The sequence below is a fragment of the Chelon labrosus genome (assembly GCF_963514085.1).
Source record: "Chelon labrosus genome assembly, chromosome: 4".
Lineage (NCBI taxonomy): Eukaryota > Metazoa > Chordata > Actinopteri > Mugiliformes > Mugilidae > Chelon > Chelon labrosus.
In genome coordinates, this window is record NC_140340.1 from 23,209,161 (window position 1) to 23,233,069 (window position 23,909).

A 23,909-nucleotide genomic window follows, 5' to 3' on the forward strand; every position below is an offset into this window, starting at 1 on the left:
CGGCTTTAGAAGAAACCAAACTCAAGGAGAAATGATATTTTGCCCTGGTAACCCTAATAGGCTCAATATCTTCTCCAGCAGGAAAACTAGCATGTAGTCTGCCATCTATCTATAAATCAAGAAGCGTCTGTGTGTCTGTCTGTGTGTCTGTCTGTCTGTGGCACGCATATCTCGCGAACCGTTGGCCCGATTGATTTGAAACTGGGCAGGTGTCTCGCTACGGGCACGAAGATGTACACTGCTAAGTTTGACGTTGTTTGGATAAGAAATGTAAAATATATCGGTAAAATAGGTTTTCTCCGCTCTAACTGATGACAGTTCTAAATTATTGCGCTGGCTCAAACGCTAGATGGTAACCATGGCAACGGAGACTCAACGTTATTTTACAGTTTATTCATCGCAACAGCAAGACAGACAAAACATGAGTGATTTTATCATCTATCTATAAATCAAGAATTTCTTTTAACTTATTTGGTGAGTTTGTGTGTGTGTGTGTGTGTGTGGGTGTCTGTCTGTGGCACGCATATCTCGCGAACCGTTGGCCCGATTGATTTGAAACTGGGCAGGTGTCTCGCTACGCGCACGAAGATGTTTACCAAAACCAGCCAACACAAAGACAGCTTCTTTCCCCAAGCAGTCACTCTGTTGAACACTATTTATTTATTTGTAAATGTACATAGGCTACTGTATTTCTGATTCTGATTCTACATTTGTATTTTGTATGTTACTATGTGTATATACAATTAAAACCACCAGTAAAAACACTACAATTAATGTCTTTGTGGGGAGGAGACATGGGTCACGACAATGGTCACAACTGAAAAATCTTCTTCAGCTCCCACTATAGGAATACATACTTCCGACGGGCACTGCACTAGTATATATATATATATATACATGTAATTGACTTGAGGTAATGTACTGGAGTCTCATACTTGCCACTGCCAAACAGCCCCCAATGGTGTCCCAAACTTTTACATTATTAGGACAGCTGCAGCTGCGTTTGACAGCAGTGACTCGATGGAAAACTACTTTCAAAGCCACATCAAAGAATGGGTTTCAAAACTTGTTTCCCTCCCATTGATTCTTTGATTTTTTCCTCAGACATCTCATACTCTTTTCTCTTCTCTCAGATTGATTACAGCCTCCTGTAATGAGACAGCGGATTTAGAGGGATTTTTTTCTTCCCGCAGCGACAAGGTAAAGAATAAGAAGGACACCTTCAATCAGTCACTCATATGGTCTGTGTCATTTTGAATAACTGCAGAGCAATTGGGTAAATATGAGAGGCTGGGTGCAGTAATGGTAACTGATTGATATTTGCCGTAGCTAAACTAATGTGCGCGATTCAGACAAGCTTAAAAAGTAATGTAAACAAACTTTTTATATTCTATCAGCTGAAATTAATAATTTTGTATGTACCTCAGAGGAGCATTTCTTACTAATTGAAACATCATAAATTTTATTCAAAATCATTCATCAATTCATTAAATGCAGAGACCATGATGAGTGACGTTTTTTTGGTTGAAGCGATAGATCAAATCTGGAGGTTATATTCCACCGAGGACCTGTGATTCCAGTGTGTAATACTTTACACTTGCATGCGTTTGAAACGTTTATAGAGAGCTAGTTTGATATGGTGGTTGTTGTCAGCTTGGATTAACAATAAATTACAATGGATTTATGAGGGGATACAAATGTCCAAAGGAATTTCTTAAACCACATATTTAAACTAGTTATATCTTTATTACACTCCAAATGCTATATCCACTACATATATACCTTGATTAGCTTCGTTGATCTCAACTGAATGGTTTCTCACAGTGAAGTAATATTAACCAAACATGGAATATAACATCACCTTTGACAGTAAAAGAGCAATAGTAATAAATTACACCACAATAAATGCAACCGTTTATATCCTCCAATGATTGTGAAGTGAGAAGATGCATTATATGATTCATATATCTATGAAGGTTTCCAGTAGGTTCCCAGTCAGTATCTAAACACACAAGTCTAAAACCAAGTCAAACGGACTTGTTGGGTTTCTTGAAGATGTTCTCACCACTCATCCAAGTGGCTTCTTCAGTTCTAAATTACTGATTTTAGGCTTTCTTTAGCCCTCATATTGTCTTCCCATTGACCACGCAACGTCTGTCCTCTGTTTAACCATTGAAGTCTAAAATAAAATGTAACACCATGTTACATATGTTTAGTCAACTTCTTCTCAACAAATTACTACATATTGCACACTTCTTTCCAGAATCCATGTGCCGTAGACCACATTTATACAAATGATACACTTGATATGGGTCAAATTTGACCCTGAGGGTTGGAGGGTTAGGGAGGAAAATCGACTGTTTGAAAGAGGAGAAATTGAAGGAATCTCTGTAAAATTGGAAAACCCCTCTTTGAACAGGGGAGGTGGATTGAGATATAATTTGCCAACAATTTGCAACACAACTTTAACAACTGTCTGCAAAAAGTTTAACCCCCTCTGCCTGTTTAGAGTATTATTCATTAGGGTAAGAAAGGGGATCATACGAACTATTCCAATTCCTGGTGTTTATCCGGCTGTTACAGACCGTAGTCGTATTGGTTTCAGGTGGGCACCATCCACAGATGTTTCTAATAAAAACCTAAACTCCCCACTAGTCACTTAGAACTGAAAACGTTACTCAGATCAGTGGTGAAAAATCACCCCAGCAAGTCCAGATGCCTTGGTACCAGCTTGTCAGTTTATTATCTTGTAGGTCAGCTTCAGCATTTCATAACACCTAGAAAAAAATAGTTCAGTCAATATCATTACTTGCTCTGGATGAGATCCATACAGCCATACTGGAAGTATTTTGACAAGGAGGTCACCACACCAACTGGCCCATATTGTAAAGAAAGAATCAGAATCAGAAAAGACTTTATTGTACATACAAGGAATTCGCTTTGGTGTTGTTGCACACAGTATGCATAAACAAATAAAACCAAATAAAATAGTAATTATGGAAGTTGGCTCTCAAATGGGGGGGGGGGGGGGGCCCTGGCATTGTTCAGCAGACGCACTGCTGTTCGCCATGCAAGTGGTCCTGCACTCAATAGATCGCAGCCGCCTGCCAAAGGGGAGTCTGTTAAATAGTCTGTTTAAAAGCCGTGTTTGTTTGACCGTGCTTTTTCAGTGGTAGCTCCTAAGTTATGGAATGAGCTACCCACCCATGTCAAAATGGCCCCCACCCTGGATACTTTTAAATCTCACCTAAAAACTCATTTTTACTCCTTGGCTTTTAATATAGCATGAGAATTGTGTGGCCTCTGTCTGTCTTTTTACTGTAATTCTGTGTTTTTCATTGTTTTATTCAGATCTTATAGTTTTCTTATTGCTTTCATATGTTTTTAATTTATTGTATTAACTTTTACTTTCTTTATTTCACTGTTGTGTATCTGTTGTGCAGCACTTTGGTAATCTCGTTGTTTTAAAAATGTGCTATACAAATAAAGTGGATTGGATTGGATTGGATGTTTCTGATAATCAAACTCAAGTGTTAGTCTTAAACTTGTATTTTGTAAGGCATTCAAATGAAATTGTTAATGTACTACAGAATGTGGTTCATCAATGCAATAGATGAGTCCAGGTCCGATTTATCAGTTGCAAGCAATAATGGTTATTTTCCATTTTGTGGGTCTTTCTTGTGTATTAGAATATATTAGATCAGATTCAACTTTATTCATCAGTCATTGCATATAGCACAAGTACATGCACAACAAAATGCAGTTTGGGATCTAACCAGAAGTGCACATAGCAAAAAGTGCTTAAATAATCCAAAAATAGAGAACAGGTTATGGCTATTAGCTTCCTGTCATCCTCCTACTCTATCATGTTCAGCTCTCTAGAATTTCTGAGGAATATTTAATTTGTACTTAAATTAGATTTAAAAAAAAAAAAAAAAAACTTGTAAACCTTAAGCAGTGTAAACATAATTTAACCTAAATCAGTTGATACATTTGGTTAAATCAACACTACTTGCAGTAATTTAATTCAATTCAATTTCATTTATATGGCAACGAGAACAATATTGTCTTGAGACCCTTGAAACCCTCAGAGGAAGCACGAAGTCTGTGGTAGCAAGGAAATTAACAGGAAGAAACCTAGAGCAGAACCAAGCTCATATGTAGGGGCCCATCTGCTTGAGGCCGGCCAGGTAGAGACAGAAAAAGAAAGAGGAGAGAGGAAATATAATATATATAGCTGTTGATATTGCATGACAGTTCTATCACAGGTGAGTTAGCTGCTATAATTACTGACTATTAGAGGTTTCTTTCATTAATCCGTTCCTACCACATTCCAACATTTTTCTAAATGCAAAAAAAACAAAAACACACACACACATTCAATCCGTGGAATTTTATTGCAGTGATCTATAGTATGAAGACACTTATTTATCTGTCATGACTGAGAGAGCTTTGTTAACTGACTCTTTGCTGAACCTCCTCAGGTATGGACTTGGGTGGTCTTGACAAAAGCCATGGCAGCCACGTGTTTTGGTGTGTGTAGAATACCAACAGTTCTTAATAGGAGGAGCAGCAGTGAAGGAATAGTTTGCCAGTCCACATCCTCTCCAAAAAAAGCAAATATTCTTTCATGTCTGTTATACCGTAACCCTGTATTTATGTACAATGATCTCTGTGTATGTAACCCTATTTGCTTTGTGTATAGCAATCTATATATGTGTGTGTGCGTGTAACCCTCTCTGCTTTGTGTACTGTATGATCTATAAGCTTCTGTCTAAATTAGGGAGCTCAGCAGGGAAGGGCACAGCAGACATCCTTTGATCCTTTGAAAGTAAGACAGAGAAAGGTTTGGAGTCAAAGTTATTATAGAACAAAGTATGTCTCCTTTTCACTAAGAGTTTTCGACAACACACACATACAAACACACTCTCATGAACGCACAAACACATGATCATATAGTTTGGGGCTTCACACACAGAAGAACGCAAACTGTTTTCTCTCTCTCTTCATCCTGGGGTTATGTCTGCCTTTGATGTGTAAGAAGGGAGTTTTTACAGTTTGAAGTGTCAAAGCTACTGGCAGCTGAATAGTGTGTCCGTTTTCACATGTGTGCACATAACCGACGTACTGTAGGATTAGAATCAGGTTTACGATCAACCTGTTATACCAAATAGGTGCTAATGATCATCAATTTTACATGTGGGTTAGAACAGCTGTGTTCTAACCCAAACTCTGCTACAAAGGTGAGATTGTGGAAGACAGTTTCATGTCTCAGGTCACACCATGGCAAGACTGAGCACAGCAACAAGACACAAGGTAGATATAATACACCAGCAAGTTCTCCCCCAGACAAAGATTTCAAAGCAGATTGGGGTTTTAATATGTGCTGTTCAAGGTCTTTTGAAGAAGCACAAAGAAAAAGACAACACTGAAGACCGTAGACGCAGTGGTTGGCAAAGGAAATTTAGTGCAGCAGATAAAAAATCACATCAAGCTTATTTCAATTCGGTATTGGAAGGTATCCAGTAGTGCCATCAGCTTAGAACTGACAGAAACCAGTGGGACCCAGGTACACCCATCTACTGTCCGGGGAAGTGGGGCTAGAAGTGGTCTTCATAGAATAGTTGCAGTCAACTGACAGAAACCAGTGGGACCCAGGTACACCCATCTACTGTCCGGGGAAGTGTGGCTAGAAGTGGTCTTCATAGACCACTACTGTCCAGGGAAGTGTGGCTAGAAGTGGTCTTCATAGACCACTACTGTCCAGGGAAGTGTGGCTAGAAGTGGTCTTCATAGACCACTACTGCCCAGGGAAGTGTGGCTAGAAGTGGTCTTCATAGAATAGTTGCAGTCAAAAAGCCATACCTTAGACATGGAAACAAGGCCAAGTGACTCAACTATGCACAAAAACATAGGAACTGGAGTGCAGAAAAATAATAAAAACAGCAGGTGCTCTGGACTGATGAGTCAAAATTTTAAATATTTGGCTGTAGCAGAAGGCAGTTTGTTCACCAAAGGGCTTGAGAGCAGTACAATATTGAGTGTCTGAAGGCAACAGTGAAGCATAGTGGAGGTTCCTTGCAAATTTTGGGCTGCATTTCTGCAAATGGGGTTGAAGATTTGGCCAGGATTGGTGGTGTCCTCAGTGCTGAGAAACACAGGAAGATACTTATCCATCATGCGATACCATCAGGGAGGTGTATGGTTGCCCACCTAAAGTCACACCTGCGTAAAACCTTCGCACTGTACTGTATGCTGAGACAATTTGGTTACAGCTTGTGCATTAATTGGAAGCAGCAATGACACGCTACCGATTAGCGTTGTGATTTGTATATGCTGTTGAGGCTTTGTTGAGTTCCTTTGGTCTCTTGATAGGGATACGACGATGACTCCCAGGCACTGACAACCAAACATCAGACTAAAATTTAGTCACTAAATTCACTGTAATAATTCTTCTTCTTCTTCTAAGGTAATTTATTCAAAAGAATTCCAGATTTTTTATTTTTTATTTTTTCAATTTAATGAAACATTTGGTCTGGACTTGGCTCCATAATGGACTTTTAATACAGTGCTGTACACGCATAACAACATCGCTTTGAGTTTTGATGGCATTCTAACAGAACCTGTGCTTTGTGTTTAGCACTAATTAGCAATGGTAACATGTTTAAACACCCACCCCACAATAAGAATGTTTCTGGTGAATATTATAAACACAACCAAGTATCAGCTGTTTTACATTGTAATTGTCAGTATGTTGTTATGCAGTAGACAGATTTCTTGAATAAGATCACAAAAATTAAAACGCCTACCATCAGCTTTTATGTTACTTTATACGGTGGAGACACAAATTCAAGGCACATAAATCTCCAAAAGATGTACCTATAGCTAGAACACGTACACACATTCATTCTCGGCCACAGATGGCCAGTCTATCTTCCTCAACTAAAACAGTTATTGATGAGCTTGTGCCTTTTGCATAATGTATTTAAAACGAAATGGAAAGCTTCTGGATCAGCAGTCAGACATTTATCTTAAAGAGTGACTTACAGAATAAATTATCTTTCTAATGCTTTGCCCATTTACAGTCATGTCAGGTCCATGTCTTTAATGGAAAACTTGACTGGAGAAACTAAGGGAGAGGGAGTTAAGTGAGACTTTAAAAAGCTTTTTTTGTGTCACTAAAAGCAAAACATTGCTTCAAAATTAATTCATCAAATGAAATGATAGGTAAAAAAAATGTGCGAAAAAAAAAAAGTTATTTCTTTGTTTCAGTCATTTTAACACCTGTCACTGAAAAACACAGGAAAGGGCTCTTTCTGGTGACAAAGTGTGAGTTGAACTGAGACCAAAGACAACGTATTACAGAGGCTTTTAGGCGCCAGTGCTGGAGCACAGAGAGAGACTGTCTCCTTGACAAGACCGTCAATCCAAAGAAACATGGAGAAATATAAAAAAAAATTGCTTTGAAAATGCATTCTATTAAACTTTTTTGGTTTCTCAATGTTAAGTTAAATTGATTTTCCTTTTGTGAGAAGTCAGCAGTCCAAACTTTCAAATTTTTGAAAGTTTTGAAGAAGCAAAAATGTATTGTTCGATTTTTCCTTTTTAAATTGATTATAGATAAAAGTAGAGACAGGAAAAGGTAAATACAGTAGACTTAAATACAATGTTATCAGTTAAAAATGTAATCCTTGTGCACCTTGTGGTATCTTCAACCAATGGGAATTTCTATAAAGAAGTTCATTAGAGAAATTAATAGACTTTTGTACGAAGGTTTGGCTGAGATTATCTGTTAATGTGAGGAATATACAGATCTGCTGTTAAAACTCACAAACGGCTCACAGAATTGTCTTGTTTGATATTTATGATCTAAAGTCTGGATGATTACGCTAGTATTTTCACAAGAGCCAATGACAGAAACCAGTCTACAAGCACGCAGCTGTGTTGTCTAGCAACATTCAAGCCATAGAGACAAACATTGGTCAGTCATGGTCTCACCTCTAGTTCTGATTGACGAATACTCACCCTGTGTTCATGTCTCCCCAACCATTTGTTCAGAACTTGTGTACCTCATTTGGTATTATTCAATTGTATTCTTTAGGGATGGGTATTTATACTGATTTCCTAAACTGATTCCTATTTACAAGGTCCCAGTTTGATTCAATACAATTCAATTAGAGAAGTCGGTTTTGGAACAATTTTGCTTAGTGACAAAGGAGATTTTCATAAAACTAATGCTGTCAGAGAGGTGCTTGTCAGAGGTTTGTTGTACTTCTGCGATATTTTACCTCAGTGGCTTTGCTCCTGCACAACATGACATTTTCTGCGGCCTGTTTTTTTTAATTCAATTTGCTGCCACGGATCAGCTTTCAGGCCTGTCTCGCGACATTTAGTCATGCAGAACCAGTCTTGGGAGACCGCAGCGAGAGTTGCAATGAGAGGATACAGGAAAATAGATTTCATTAGTTGATATGGGATCTTTCAAATTAAAGTCTATTTGAATCAGATGATAGATTTATTTATTTTTTAATAACCTAGCCCTAGAATTTTATCAGATGCAAAAAAATAATCATCATTAATTGGACAACATACAGTAAAATGGACATCACCTGCCTTGCTCTGTAAATATCAGTTCGCCGTTATTTTTGACTGGATTCAAAGAGAAGATTTGGGAATGTTTCACAAAACATTTTTTTATGCAGCCCTGTGGGAGTCTGGCCTGAGTGGCACGAATGGTATAGGAGGCAGACTCTTAAAACTTCATTAAAGTGGTACAAAGTGATTTATTTACAAGAAACTACCATTAAAGACATGTAACAAAAGTTATTTCAAGTTACCTCAAAATAAAACTCGAGCTAAACTCAGTTTAACAAAATTTAATTTGACGTCACATGGACACCTTCAACCGCTAAAGCAAAAATGCCTCTGCCTTTTAGGATCCTCCATTACCAGGAAACCAATCTCGGCTGTCCCATAACAATACATAACAACCTTCCCAAAAGCAGGTAAGAGAGAAATGCATTAAATGATACCTTCTTCTACTAGAACACACTTATCCTGCACTACATATGACCAAAAATGTATATGAAATGTAACCAGATGTACTGCAAGACACAAAACAAACTCGGGATAGTAAGTGTCTGGAAGTTACAAATCAATGATGGAAAAATGTTGGCTTAAACAAACAAATCATAAACATGGTTGTACTAGTATGGAACAGGAACTGTTTAAAATGTGGACAAATGCCGTGCTCTCGCCCACTTTGTCACAAGCCCATTTTTTTACATTTGGATTTTCAAAGTTGGCTCTATGTGCCTTCTTACTAGCTTCAAAACACACACACATATGCCAGTCCTCCTCCTCCTCCACGGGATACCCTCTTAGTGTCTCTCTCCTTTCCTCAGCTCCTCTCTCAAATCTAATTTATCCTTTATTTTGGCACAAAGCCATCCTGCACCTCCTGCTTCAGACTGTGTGTGTGTCTGTGAGAGAGAGAGTGCGTATGCGAACACATGTTAAGTCACATAACCTTGAACCGACCTGTTTTCACAAGCAGCGCTGGGGAAGTTCAGTTACTTGGCCAAATACACCCTGCCCTGTCATTGACGCAGTGCAAATGTGGAACCTCTGATTGGTTCACGTGGTGACTGGAGGAGGCAGATGATCTATGGGGAAAGGGAAAATGCAGGAAAGATGAAAAGAAAACACGAGGAAAAGGAGAAGGGAAGATGAGTAAGAGGATTTAAGAAGAAAGTTAACAAGTGGGGGGAAAGATCCTAGAATAGAGACATTCTAGAAAGAGGGAGAGAGTACTGAGAATGGAACATGGAAGGGGTGATGAGAACGTTGGCATGGAGAAGAAAAAGATTAACAGTATGGTATAGGATCAAGGGCAGGAAACAGAAAGTGGAGCAAATGATAGAAAAGAGGTTAATTAGACCTTGTAAACCGCCCCCTCTCTTGTTTTTATGCATCACTTCTTCTCTCTTTATCTGTACTCATCGTTTGCTTTTCTCGTCCCTTTGCGACTCCTGTTTCATGTTTGTCTCGTCTTTCTGTTTTGGCATCTCCCCGTCTCTTCACATCTCGCTCTTTAATGAAGGCGAGCCTCTGTAACACAGACTGTCACTGGAGACCTGATGTGGGCAGACTGACAGAGCTGCACACTCTCGCAAACACACACACCATACAGAGAGAGAGAGAGAGAACATGCATGCAAAGACAAATGAAGGTGATCGTTGAGAGTTGCAAAACAGGACAAAAAGAAAGATGGATGATTCGAGCAAAGAAATGAAATCAATAAAAGCACATCATGTTTGCCACGCTATGTTTCAATAGAACCTACAGGAGAATTGGGAACTAAAATCTCATATATCTTTAAACATTATGACCACCTTCCTAATATTGTGTAGGTCTCCCTTGTGCCACCAAAACAGTTGTGACTCATCAGAAAATGGACTTGGGCTTCCTGAGCCCGCCCTGTGGTGTCTGGCAACAGAATGTTGTTAGTGGGGGCTTTGTGCTGTTTTTCGTGTTTTTTGAGTTGTTCTTAAACCGTTTTTGTGTGTGTGCCTGTGTCAGGCTGCAGGGGATGGCTGCTGCCATCAAGGAGTGTCATTGCTATAGGGTGGGGGTGCCTGGTCTGGTGTACGTGGGTGGTACATGTCTAAGTAACATCCACATGAATGCCAGGCCCAAAAGTTTCCCAGTAGAACATTGAATTGTCACAAGATGGTTAATGTTGTTCACGTCACCTGTCAGTGGTCATAATGTTATGCCTGATTGCTCTATATGTATAAAATACTATGTAGGAAGTAGGTGTGAAAGGCAGCTCAGAAAAGATTCTCCTCTTGGATTGTCAATGGTTTACAGTGTCAAATCATGTCAAATTCATCAATGTGGTCATTCAGACCTCTACTGGAGTATAATCATCCACTTTGCCATTCAGTATGTAACTGAACAAAACTGTTGTTTTTCCCACAAACTGAGTGTTTATCCACAGTAGTGTGCAATAACTATCAGCGTAATTGATCAGAACATACTGAGCAAACAAATAAGTGGTTCAAAAATCCAGTATTGGAAAAGAAACTGTAAATCAATACCTCTTTATTCTGTATGTACAGTGTCACATAAAAGTATTTACGCCGCTCAGAACTGTCTACATTTCTGCATAAAAGTGACTCAAAACTGTCCTGACAGTAGTCAAATAGAACCCAATCAAAGAAATATTATGCCTTTGTATGTGTTTACTTGAGAAAATGTTTCAGTATCTGCTGTGACCTTGTGCTGGAATAACAGCAACTAATTGTTTCTGGAAACTGCTGATCAGTCATCTACAGCAGCTTGGAGGGATTTTTGTCCATTTCTCAGTATGTCGGTGGGTTTCTTCACATCTGTTCGCTTCAGGTCCTTCCACAACATTTCTGTTGGATTCGGGTCAGGACTTTGACTTTGCCATTCCAAAACATTCATTTTTTGCTCTTCTTGAACCATTCTTTTGTACAACAACTTGTGTTCTTGCTGCATGACCATACTGAATTGTGCAAAGTCAGTGTTCTTGTGTGTCGATGTGTGGCAATAGAATGGAGATAGGCAGTTCATAAATATGTCAATTTGTGCAGAATATGTAGACACATTGCAGTGTTTATGTTCAACCCCAATTATGACGACTCCCGCTGCCAGGCATTTTGAATGTGATAAAGTCCAAACCTGGTTGTCAGAATTTTAGTAATTCTCTGAACAGAGACCGGAAATGATGCACGTAAAAATGAAATCACCTACGACAGCAGCACCAAATCAGTCAGTGGCGGCAACGAGAACTTCTCACTTTTGGAGCGACGAAGAGACAGAATTTTCCCTTAAAGTAATGAAAGAACTAAACATAACGACGTGTTTAGATGGCAGAAAACACAGAAATGCTTATGTATTCAAATCTGTTGCGGAAAAGCTATATGATGCTGGTTTTCCACCTCGCTCCGTTGAACAAGTTAGGTCGCGTTGGAAAACATTGAAAAAGACGTGAAACACGCATGCGCAGATAGGATACCGTGATCGGAAAACGGGTTACTGGTATTTATCATGTATACGGGGATATGAATAACCGGGTTTCTCTGTGTTCCATGTAAACACCATATCCCGGATATGCTCAAAGCCGGGATAAGCCTCAAAATCGGGATAGGCCTACTAAAGACCATGTAAACGCAGTCAGTCTGACTGATGAGGACTTTCCCCCCCTTAGAATCTGTACAACAGGGAAAAACATTTACATTTAAATGCTCCCTTATAAGCTTAGCCTATTTTCTACTTTATTTGCTTCATTCTTTTCATCTATTCTTCCATTTTCATTCTGATGGCAAAGCACTCAGTCTCGGCTTGTGATTGTCCTATCAGCGGAGCGTTCCACCAGTCAGTCTCTCAACATTGTCGTGTCTATTATTATTTACCCACAAGGCAACACTCCAGTGTGTGCAAGAGCAATTTAGCACCTTTAAATGCAAAGTGTTTACCAATGTGTGGGAATGAGCCTAGATCGATAGCACATCGCTGTTTCTCTAAACATCTTTTAACACCAGACTCCCAATGCTGCTCTCAAGCTTGTAATTGTTTCTCTCTGTTTTGTGGAAAATCAATCCCGCAATGATTGGATCCCCTTCCCCTGCCCTTCTCCGCCCCCCTGTCGTCTCTTAAAGTTCCCATCATGCTCTGGGTGATGTAAATCACTGTTGTTTGTCGAGTTTGTTTGCAGATTTTTTTTAATGATTAATTTTTTTTTTTTTCATTCAGTGGTTCCTCTTCCCTTCCTTCTATAATCTGCAGATCCATTCGTCGATCTGTGAAGATCGATGTGTTTACATCTCCATAAAAGTGTTCATCAGGAATTATTTCAGAAGATTTCATTTTTATGAATTAGTATGAGTCAGTGAAATTGTTATTCTGTCAGACGATGTGACGTGCGTGCCATTTTCAGTAGTACATTAGACATATTTAACACACTTTATTAGTCGTGATGAATATTATTCAGTCTGTGTCAGCTGTGTAGTGTCTTCTGTAGCCATCGTCACTTACAGGAGAAATCCTGCAATGCACACTTACGACATCAAGTTTGGAACATGCACCAAGTTACAAGTCAGCACATGGAGGAACCAGTATTTTTTGACCTACCTATTAAAAGTCAATATATCTCTTTCTTGGGGCGGCACAGTGGTGTGGTGGTTAGCACTGATGCCTCACAGCAAGAAGGCTCTTGGTTTGAATCCACGGGCCAACTGAGGGGTTTCTTTCCGTGTGGAGTTTGCATGTTCTCCCTGTGTCTGCGTAGGTTCTCTCCGGGTACTCCAGCTTCCTCCCTCCGTCCAAAAACATCCTTGTTTGGTTAATTGGTGTTTCTAAATTGGCCGTAGGTGTGAATGGTTGTCATAGACATCTGTCCAGGATGTACCCCGCCTCTCGTCAAATGACAGCTAGGATAGGCTCCAGCCACCCCCAACCCTCCAGAGAACAAGGGGTTACAGAAAATGAATGAATGAATGAATTAATATTTCTTTCTCTGGTGCAGTCAGTTTTGAATTGGTGGAACATGCTGAAGTACCCACTTGATCTCCTAATGGTTCTGTAGCTCCAGTATTTGCTAACCAAACCCTTCTCTTGAAGACATTTCAGATTGTTTGGAGTGATCCCTGTTGGGGGTTGTATTTTGAGCTGATAGATTTTTTTTAAGTGTTTTGATCAGTTGTAAAGCATAGCCTAGAGTAACTACATTTCTTGTTGGGCACTCCATTTTATTGAAACCTTTGTCATATATTAAATTGCACTAAAAGCAACCCATGATGCCCGAAATGCAATCCAGTCCTGCGTTCAGTGGAGACAAACAATGCAGTCCTCGCATTTGTAACTCTAGTAACCAAATGACAGTTGTTGCAAAAACATTTACCCTACCTTTCATCATGATGATACCTTGAAAACTATCATCTCTAAATCATGAACCCTTACAATTTTGGTAAACCTTGAGTTCCATGATCAATTTTTCGCTGAATGTTCTAATCTAATAAGAAGAGTCCCAGGAATTTTGATGGAAGCCTACATTGACAATGACAATCAATACAAGTCGTTATTCGTGCAATTTTTTTCTGTCTTAGTTGCCTTCTTGAAGAAAAATGCTTTAGAGATAAATCTCTCTCTCCTAGATCTATCTTAACATCCATTTAAACCCTTGAACCCTTGATATTTTTCATTGTATTTTATAGCTCTGACTCTGCAACCTCAACCGGTCACCTATTTTTTTGTTATGTGTTTGAATCTTTGGGATTATAAGGTTGATATTCATAGTTTTCTTTTTCACATCGGTGTATTTTGATTTCAGCCTCTTTCAGCAAGACTTCCCATCTCATCTTCAACTTCATCCAACAAGGCACGCAAGCGCATCCTTGCTCTGTTTGTTTCTGATAGTCAATCTCGTGCCAAAGAAGCTCACACAAACATACACACACACACACTCAGTTTCACCATTTGCAGCTCCTCATGCTGCCCTTTCTGCAGTCTCCCTTTCTCTCACGTTACACTCCTCAGAGCTGTCCTCCAAGACTTCTCTTTGAATGCTTTAGATCAAATAGAGTCTTAGTAACATCTATCCATCTCTTCATCTGTATCTGTTTTTGGTTCCCTTCATGCTAGCGGCTAAGCCGGGGCCATGGGACGTGTGGAGGGGTCGCGATTTTAGAAGAGTGATGAAAGTATGTGGTCTCAGTCTAATGACTGCAGAGCGCCTCCTCTCCTGTGACTGGAAGGCGTCGGGTCATTGCGGGTAGGAATGAGAAGCATGTGAGAAAAATGAAAATAATATCAGTTATGAGTGAGATATTTATTCACTATCTTGACTCTAAAATTGTTGTTAAAGGAAAAAAAAAACAACATCTGTACTATGCACTATATGCCATTACCTCCATATATTGCCCTGGGTTTGGTATGAAATATTAAAAAGAATTTGTGACAAACTTTTCACTTAGATGCCGTCCACGTTTTTTTGGTTTAAGGCACCAGTTTCCTACTGAAAGCTGAGAAAAGGTTGAGAATCATTGCCGAAGTCACCCCCTCCCCCTTTCTCTCTCCGACCCAGCTTCAGATTTCAATTCCATAGAGTATAAAAAAACCTACTATTTATTCTCCGTCTCCAGTGTGAAAAAAGTAGAGGATTTTCTGTCCTCCCGCCGACATGACCTTCTTTCACTCCATGATTGTCTCTTCAAGCTTTGAACACAGCGATTGCAGGCCTTTCAGGGGAGATTTAATACAAAGCTCCGGAATAATGCCTCAAAAATAAGTCTTTTCTGGCAATATCAATCGCTTCTTAGGAGAGGACGCCTGGGAGCCAGCCAGGTATTGTAGTTTAATTGAAGGATCCCTTTGAGGACTTTTGTAATAAACCAAAACCAAGGCCCTGGTATTTTGCAGAATTGTGCTTTTTCTGTGCGTTCCTGTTGAAGTATGTCCCTTCGAAAGAGAGCATGTAATTTCTGGTGTGTGCTGGTGTGTACTGTTGATTGTTGGTCAGCGGCTGGTAAATTTATTTATTTTTTAGATAGTCACCATATAAAAGAAAATACAATGTTTCTGTAGCTGTTCTGAGCCATTTCTTGAGTATAACTTGGTGTATAGTATGGATGTTATGTGTCGCAACATTTGTTCATGCGTCTTTGTCTTAAGCTACTTGTATATGCTTGAATGTATTGGCCTTTTAATGTCTTCATATGTGTGTACTTCTTCTGTGTAGGATACAAACAATGCTCCACTTAACACTAAGCACATCATTTGCCCACATTGTATGCACGGATATCTGTGAATCTTATGCATTCAGATGTTTCTACATATTTTACTGCCTTTTTTTCCAGTGGCTGTGAGTAATTACAGTTTTTTTTTTTTTTAGATCAAAGCTGTACATATTAGATCATCAAGAGCTAGCTCTTTCTAATGATAACACTGTGTACCCTCACAGACGCTGTCACTCCACCTGGGTTCATCTGACACTCTTGAATCCAACATCCTAAATTTGATAGTAGGAACCAAAGTGGTGGACAGTGTTTTTCCTTGCCGCAAACATTTGCATACCATGTCAATGTCTGACAAGGTTCTTAGTCATCCAGGTCATGTTATATCCAAAAAAGTTTAAAGAAAGCCAAGTGGAGTTTTTTGGAGATGTCATTCAAGTAGTTTCTTTAGTTCTAAACGACTGGTGAGGTTTTGTGCCACCAAATATAAACATTTTTTGCTTAGCTTTGCTAAATTCCACGGTATCTTGTTGCCACACCACTGCCAGTTTCTTAAAATGTAGATTTGAAGATATTTCATTTTTTTGTATCTTATCAGTGGGGAAACTGTCAGTATGTTTATTTTTGTCAAATATCTTTCTAGGAATTCTTGACCCCATTATATCAGATCTTAAGCAAATGACTGCCAGTGTCACTTTGTGTGAATGTTTTTCAGCTTATTTGTTCCTCCATTTATTATTCTTTCTATCTACCCCTACATCCAAACATCCAAAGTACCAACTGAACTTGTATGTATGCATAAATAATAACATCAGTAGCACGTGTGGTGTCTTTCCCGTCTTTAAAGTGCAGTAGGGTATTAGGCCCGAAAATAGTCAATGGTCTTCCCTCCTGATCCTTCATTTCCTCTCCAATCATGTGTGTTCACCCTCCCACCCTGTGTCCCCTTCTGGCTGATTGCTAGGCATTAACAATTTAAATTGTTTGCCTTTTTAGTCACGCCAATTGTAATATCGCTCTCGGAGAGGCAGTAGTTAATGAGTTTCTACTTTGGGATCCTCCCACCGAGACGACACAGGAATAGATCATACTCCTTTTCTTCCTCCTTCCCTATTTTTTTTTTCTCGCTCTCCCCTCGTCCTTCTTTACCAGCTCTTCTCTTTCTTTTATTAGCAGAAAATATACAGCATGAGGGAGTTATTATCTGTGTGTCGGGCCATTCTGGCATCTCTGCCTCAGAATCTCAGTGTGCATCTGTGGATGTGTTTGGATCCCCTGTAAGCTTGTGTAAAAGTGTGTGTGTGTGTTTACACACCCTTAGGGCTTATTGCAAGTGTAGAATGTGTTCTTAATGAGGAATCAGTGAGGTAGAAAACTATACATGCTTACTAATCTCTCCCAGTCTCTCTCTTTTTCCACTGTCTCTCATTTTGCTGAGAAAAAGCAAAAAAATTAATCAACATATCAAATTAACACCATCTCCGACGTCTACATGTATCGAACCATGAGTTCTCTTAACAAAATCCGTCTTTAAACTCACACACACACCCACACACACTGATTCAAAGCTATTGCTACTGATACTTCCTATCACTCACAGCAGCCTTGTAATATGGCTGTGATTACCTGCCGTGGTGCAAAATGAGCCCAAGAAAAAGTTCCTGAAGCACTCCAATGTTGGGCATGTCTGACATACACATTCATTTTCACAGCAGCTCAGTCTGAACTGAATGTTAAATGTTATTTTATACTATGTGCCCACTGCTCTGAATAGCACGGCGTTCACTGGTAGATGTTTTTGTACAAGTGAATTCAGTGCAATTCAATACAATTTATTTTATACAGGATCAGTGAAAATAAAGGGTAACGCTTTACTTGAATACGTTTTCATAAGACTGACATAACACTGTCATAACCATGACATTACACCTGTCATAAACATCAATGAATACCTATGACAGCTGTCATTAAGTGTCATTCGGTAAGTTATGTCACTTTTGATGTAAAGTTGACATTGTTTGAGATGTCCTTGTTATGACAACTTGACATAAACCAAGACAACAAAACCTGTCATAAACATGTCATTGCAGACCTAATTGCCAAACAAAAAAAACCCATTTAGCTTGATGTCTTAACGTGACATTAAACCGTCATATATGGATGGTTTTGACACTGGCTGTCACAAGACCATTACAATTGCGTCATAAATGTTGTCTTTTTCATTAAGATGTCGTTACGTGTAACTACTCTGCCAAATGAGTTTATAACTGTCACATTTCCCTCCTACAGTGATTTAATAATTTTAACTTTTCATTACGATGTCATTAAGGGTCATTACCTAGTCAAATCAGTTTATAACTGTGTCATGACTAATTTCTCTGAATTCAAGTAAAGTGGAAAGATTTTGACTTTCCATTAAGATGTCATTATGTGTAATTACATGACCAAATCAGTTTATAACTGTGCCATGACTGTTTTCTCTGGATTCCAGTAAAGTGGAAAGACTTTGACTTTCCATTAAGATGTCATTATGTATAATTACATTACCAAATCAGTTTATAACTGTGCCATTACTGTTTTCTCTGAATTCAAGTAAAGTGGAAAGATTTGAATTTTTCGTTAAAATGTCATTAAGTGTAATTACACTGTCAGATGATATGAATACCTTAACAAAAGCAACAGACAAGTCAAGAGATAGTGTTTCCTTAATGTATTTCAACACAAAACATTTTATTGTGATGTTATCCAAAGCATTTTTTTTATCCAGTCTTTGTCAGCTTTCAGGTCCCTGTTGGCCTCCTCCAGGTAATTAACGCGCTCCTCAAGGTGTTCAATCTTCTGTCGATCCATCTTGGTTTGTTCCTTCAGTTTGGCCAACTCCAATGTCCCTGTTGGAGACACTGAAACAAAGGAAGTATTTCAAGTGGATTACTGAGGTCAGTGAATGGTGGTGGTGTACTGGAGAGCATTATATTGAGTACACCAACAAAATTCCCAGTATTTTTGTGCGTATTATTTATTGAGAAGACAGGCAAAAATGGAAGGAAATACGTGCCTCCATCAGCCAACTACTATATATGTCATAGCAGCTAAAGTTACATTAGTTAAGATACAATAGTCAAACCTAAACATCATAGTTGTTTAGAATTAACGACAAGAAAACTGGAGGAAATACCACTAACGTAATAGTCTGTTGGCTGCAGTTGTAAGTACTTAAAGGCTACGGAGTTAGCAGCCAGTTTAAGCTAACTAGCATTAGCGTTCAGAATTAGTTGTTGAACGCTAACTTTACCTAAACCGCAAAGTCCATAGACTGTAAACAAAAAGACGTAATGGTTATAATGTCCTCTTCAAAATAAAAATCCGTATTTCGTTTTAGCTTACCTCAAATAGTAAACCTTGAAGATCCAGACTCCAGATTCCTGCGTTGCACTCCTGTCCGTCTGTCGCGGTCGCGGAGGGATCTCTCTAGTCACGTAACGTAAACGTGAACGTTATAAATACTGCAATTTACTACACATCTTAAAAAAGACAATTTGCTTCAGATATTATTCACAGTAGTTTTATATTTAGAAAAGCCAACTGCGTTTGAAATCTCATAACACTTTTTGCAGGCTGTTTTCATGAATATAGATGCAATTTGAATTTCCCTACACGTGGTGGCGCTGATTTGTCTTGTTAGCTGAGCACTGAGCGACGAGAAGAAGACTGACGTACTTATGGAATTTCAAAATCAGGTGCGGATCAGATCAGAGACGGGTGACTACTTGTGTTATGAGATTTAGTTAATGCTAGTTAGCTTAAACTGGCTGCTAACTCCGTAGCCTTTAAGTACTTACAACTGCAGCCAACAGACTATTACGTTAGTGGTATTTCCTCCAGTTTTCTTGTCGCTAATTCTAAACAACTATGATGTTTAGGTTTGACTATTGTATCTTAACTAATGTAACTTTAGCTGCTATGACATGGTGCTGTGTTCTTTGCTTACACCTGCTGCTAGATGGATACCCGTTTCAGCAAACGTAGTGGGAAGGCTGAGGATGATAATGAAGCTAACGTTAACCCTAAGCTGCTACAAGAGGTGGAGGAGGACCTGGCACAAGAATTTGAAGAGGTCCCTGTTCAGCCAAAGAAAAGAAAGCCAATCAAATATTCCCCGAAGAAGAAAAGTAAGTCTATTTTTTTCCTCCTTTCGCCAGTAGGCTTGGAAATTTACTTTTTATTTATGCTAATATATATAGTAGTTGGCTGATGGAGGCACGTATTTCCTTCCATTTTTGCCTGTCTTCTCAATAAATAATACGCACAAAAATACTGGGAATTTTGTTGGTGTACTCAATATAATGCTCTCCAGTACACCACCACCATTCACTGACCTCAGTAATCCACTAGGAAGTCAAAGTCTTTCCACTTTACTGGAATCCAGAGAAATTAGTCATGACACAGTTATAAACTGATTTGACTAGGTAATGACATCGTAATGAAAAGTTAAAATTAGCCAGTGTCAAAACCATCCATATATGACGGTTTAATGTCACGTTAAGACATCAAGCTAAATGTTTTTTTTTTTGTTTGTTTGGCAATTAAGTCTGCAATGACATGTTTATGACAGGTTGTGTTGTCTTGGTTTATGTCAAGTTGTCATAACAAGGACATCTCAAACAATGTCAACTTTACATCAAAAGTGACATAACTTACCGAATGACACTTAATGACAGCTGTCATAAATATTCATTGATGGTTATGACAGTGTTATGTCAGTCTTATGAACACGTATTCAAGTAAAGTGTTACCAAATAAAGATTGTCTACAGATGCTTTATAGAACCCAGAGCTTCACACACACAAGCACTCAAAGTAAGGGAATAAACTGATTTAATGATCCAGTGCCCTCAATAAGCCTTGAATCCAGTTTGGTATTATTAATTTAGAAATCTTCCATTTTTGTAGAATGAGCCAAAAGTCAGCTAACAAAAACATAAGTTATTTTAAAAGCTGACCCTGTGTTTTATTTTTGACTTTAGCAATGTATTTGTATATGGACTGTGACTGTAAAATTCTACTTGCCATCATGCTTTTTACTTGCAGCCAGTGTGATGAAGAAATCATTCATGGAAATAATTAGCATGGATGCTAAACCAACTTCCCCGGTCACAAATTGATTTGATAAAATAGCTGCTACTCAGTTGGGAAGTGATTATGCTCCACCAAAGTTCTGCAGGACCAATAAAATAATTCGGGCTGGCTTTATTCGGCCATGGCCAGAAGAGTGACATAGTCATCCATGTCTTCAGAATGTCATGGATTTTAATGTGTTTACAATGGCTCAGATTGTTTGTAGGTATATCAGCTGCATGTATCGGCTGAAACACGCTCATATTCTAAAACTGAGCCTGACTATGCCAACATCAGGTTTAAAATACAGAAAACCAGACAGTTTCTGAAAGCGAGACAAAAAAAGACAGCAAAAGAGAATCCAACAGAGGAAGAAATTTGATGTTTTTAAAAAGGTGAAAAAGCAGCCGGGAGAACAGGAGAGGTTAAAAGAAGCAGCAGACAGAAAGGCAGAGGTAACAGAGGATAAATCAGTCATAAAAGCAATGAGGAGGATAAAAGACAAGATGAACATGGCTCAGTCGTCTTGTCAGTGATTTGCTCTGTCAGTCAAACTCGTCTCCGAGCCCAGGCCTTTGAAAATGTTGCCAACAGATCAAGGTCCCTAACTAGCTAACACTCTCTCGCTTTTATGCCGGTACAAAATAAATGTCCCTTTCAGTTAAGCTTTCTCTCTGTGTCCGCCAACTTCATTTTATATTTGAGGCATTTTAGGTGAGAGTCACAACACAACTGTACAAAATGAAGAAAGTCTGATAAATAAATACGTTAGAGCCATTACAGTCTCACCCCTCATACGTCTCACCTTCATGATAATCTAATATTTTGCAGTTTCCATCCTTTTCATGTTATACATATCTACACCTCTCACACCTTTTAGGATAGAATATAATAAAACTTAATTGTCCACCGAGGTGGAAAATTGTCTTCGGCTCACCAACAGAAGAAGACAAACAGAACTAAAATGCAACAGATGACATATGTACAGGCACACAGCATTGCATGGACACAATAATAAATGCAATAAGGCAGTGAAATAATAGTTCAAGTCACTATATGTGGATTGGTCACTTAGTTGAGTTAAGAATTTCAATGGTGTTAGAGATAAGTCTTTAAAAAAAAATCTTGGCCAGGGGGGCTCTATAGCGCCTCCCAGACTTCAAAAGTTCAAACTGATTAAAAAGAGGCTGGGAGCTATCTGCCAGGATTCTCCTAGCTTTCCTTCCCATCCTTTTAGTATAAATGTGCGTCAGAGACTTTTTTTTTTTTTCCCACAATTTTACTTGCCATTGTCACGATCCTATTTAATTTGTTCTTGCGCTTACAGCTTAAGTGACCCAACCAAGCAGAGAGATGACATGTAAGGACACTCTCTATGTGTGCAGTGTACACAAGTTCCAGCATCAGTGGACTGACACCAAGACAGCTCAGTCTTCTCAGAAGCTGAAGCCGCTGTGAACATTTCTTAAAAACAGAGTCAGAACAGTGGCAGTCCAGAACTGTGCCGAGGTATTTAAAAGTTTACACAGTTTCAACAAGTTGACCATCGAGTGAAACCGGCACTACTCTCAGATCTCGATTTGTGCAGATAACCAAGTCCTTTGTTTTTGAAACATTGATTTCTTGCTGGCTATCTAAGCACCATGCTTCAAAAGCCTTAATGTGAGCAAGATACTAGGTCTAAGGCCTAAGGCCATGTCATCTGCATATTTAATCAGTTTGAAGTTATAATCATTAAGTGCGAATTCATTTGTGAATAAGGAAAAAAAGCGAAGAACGCTGCCATGCGGGCATCCCTCGCTTATGACAGCCTCTCCTGAAAGAGTACCATTCACACACACACCCTTTGAGTGCGGCAGGAAAGAAAGTATCTGATCCAGCGAATTAGGCTCTTATCAACATTTAGATCAACCATGCACCTTCGTAGAATTAAAAGCTGCACTGAAATCTACAAACAAAACCCTTGCTTATCCTTGCTGCTTTGAGACTGAATCTAACAGAGTCGGGACAGCATCATCCATACCTCTGTTTCTTTTGTAGGCGAACTGGAGTGGATCTAAAACAGCCACCGTGCAGGTGTGTTCTTCTCAACTTGAACATGAGTGTCTGCTTCGACAGAGATTAATTAAAAATGTGATTATTAGTTGACTATGCATCAGCTAATGGAGATGTGTACTTACATTTGAAATGTCGTTAAGGGAAGTTTGTTAAATAAGCCTGATCTGATATCACATATTATTAAAAATATATAAAATAAAATGTCAAAAATAGTAATTTATCAGCTAAAAAGATTTTCAGAATATAATAATAATCAGAAACCCTTTTGGTCAAATCATTAGCTTTCTAGGTCTCTCTTTGATGTGTTTTCTCTCTCTGTCCTCCCCCTCTGTCTTTTTTGGTTTGGCCGTCGTTTTCACTTTCTCATCTATTCTTCTTCGTTTTCCCTCTTTGCCCTTCACCTCGGTCTCTTGTTCCCTGACCCAGGTTTTTGATTTCTTCTGACTTCATGCCAGACACACAGAGAGCTGGCTAATGGAGATTTAAATCATTTAAGGCACCGGTGCTCTCAGAAAATCAGTAATTCTCCCTTTCTTTCATATCCTCCATGTTTTTTTCCCCTTCAAAACTTGGCTTTGGCTGTCTTTGACCATACAGATGAGGGAATTGCAGAGCGAATGTGGATGTATGACTTTGGTTTATGCTGTTACAGGTGTTAATGTGGAGTCAGTACCTTTCATGAGGGTTCTTTCTCTGCTGATGTGCCATTCAACAAACAGCTATAACTATATACGCTACTGTATAGAGCAGAAGTATCAAACTCATTTTAGTTCAGGGGCCACATACAGCCCAGTTTGATCTCAAGTGGGCTGGAAGAGTAACGTAATAGCATAATAACAACTCCAGTTTTTTCCCCTTTGTTTTAGTGGAAGAAGTACAAGTGCATTGTGATAATGTTTACATTCATTGAACTATACTTTTACAAAACAACTTCACATTCCTTAAGAAAAAAAAAAAAAAAGTGCAATTGCTGCCA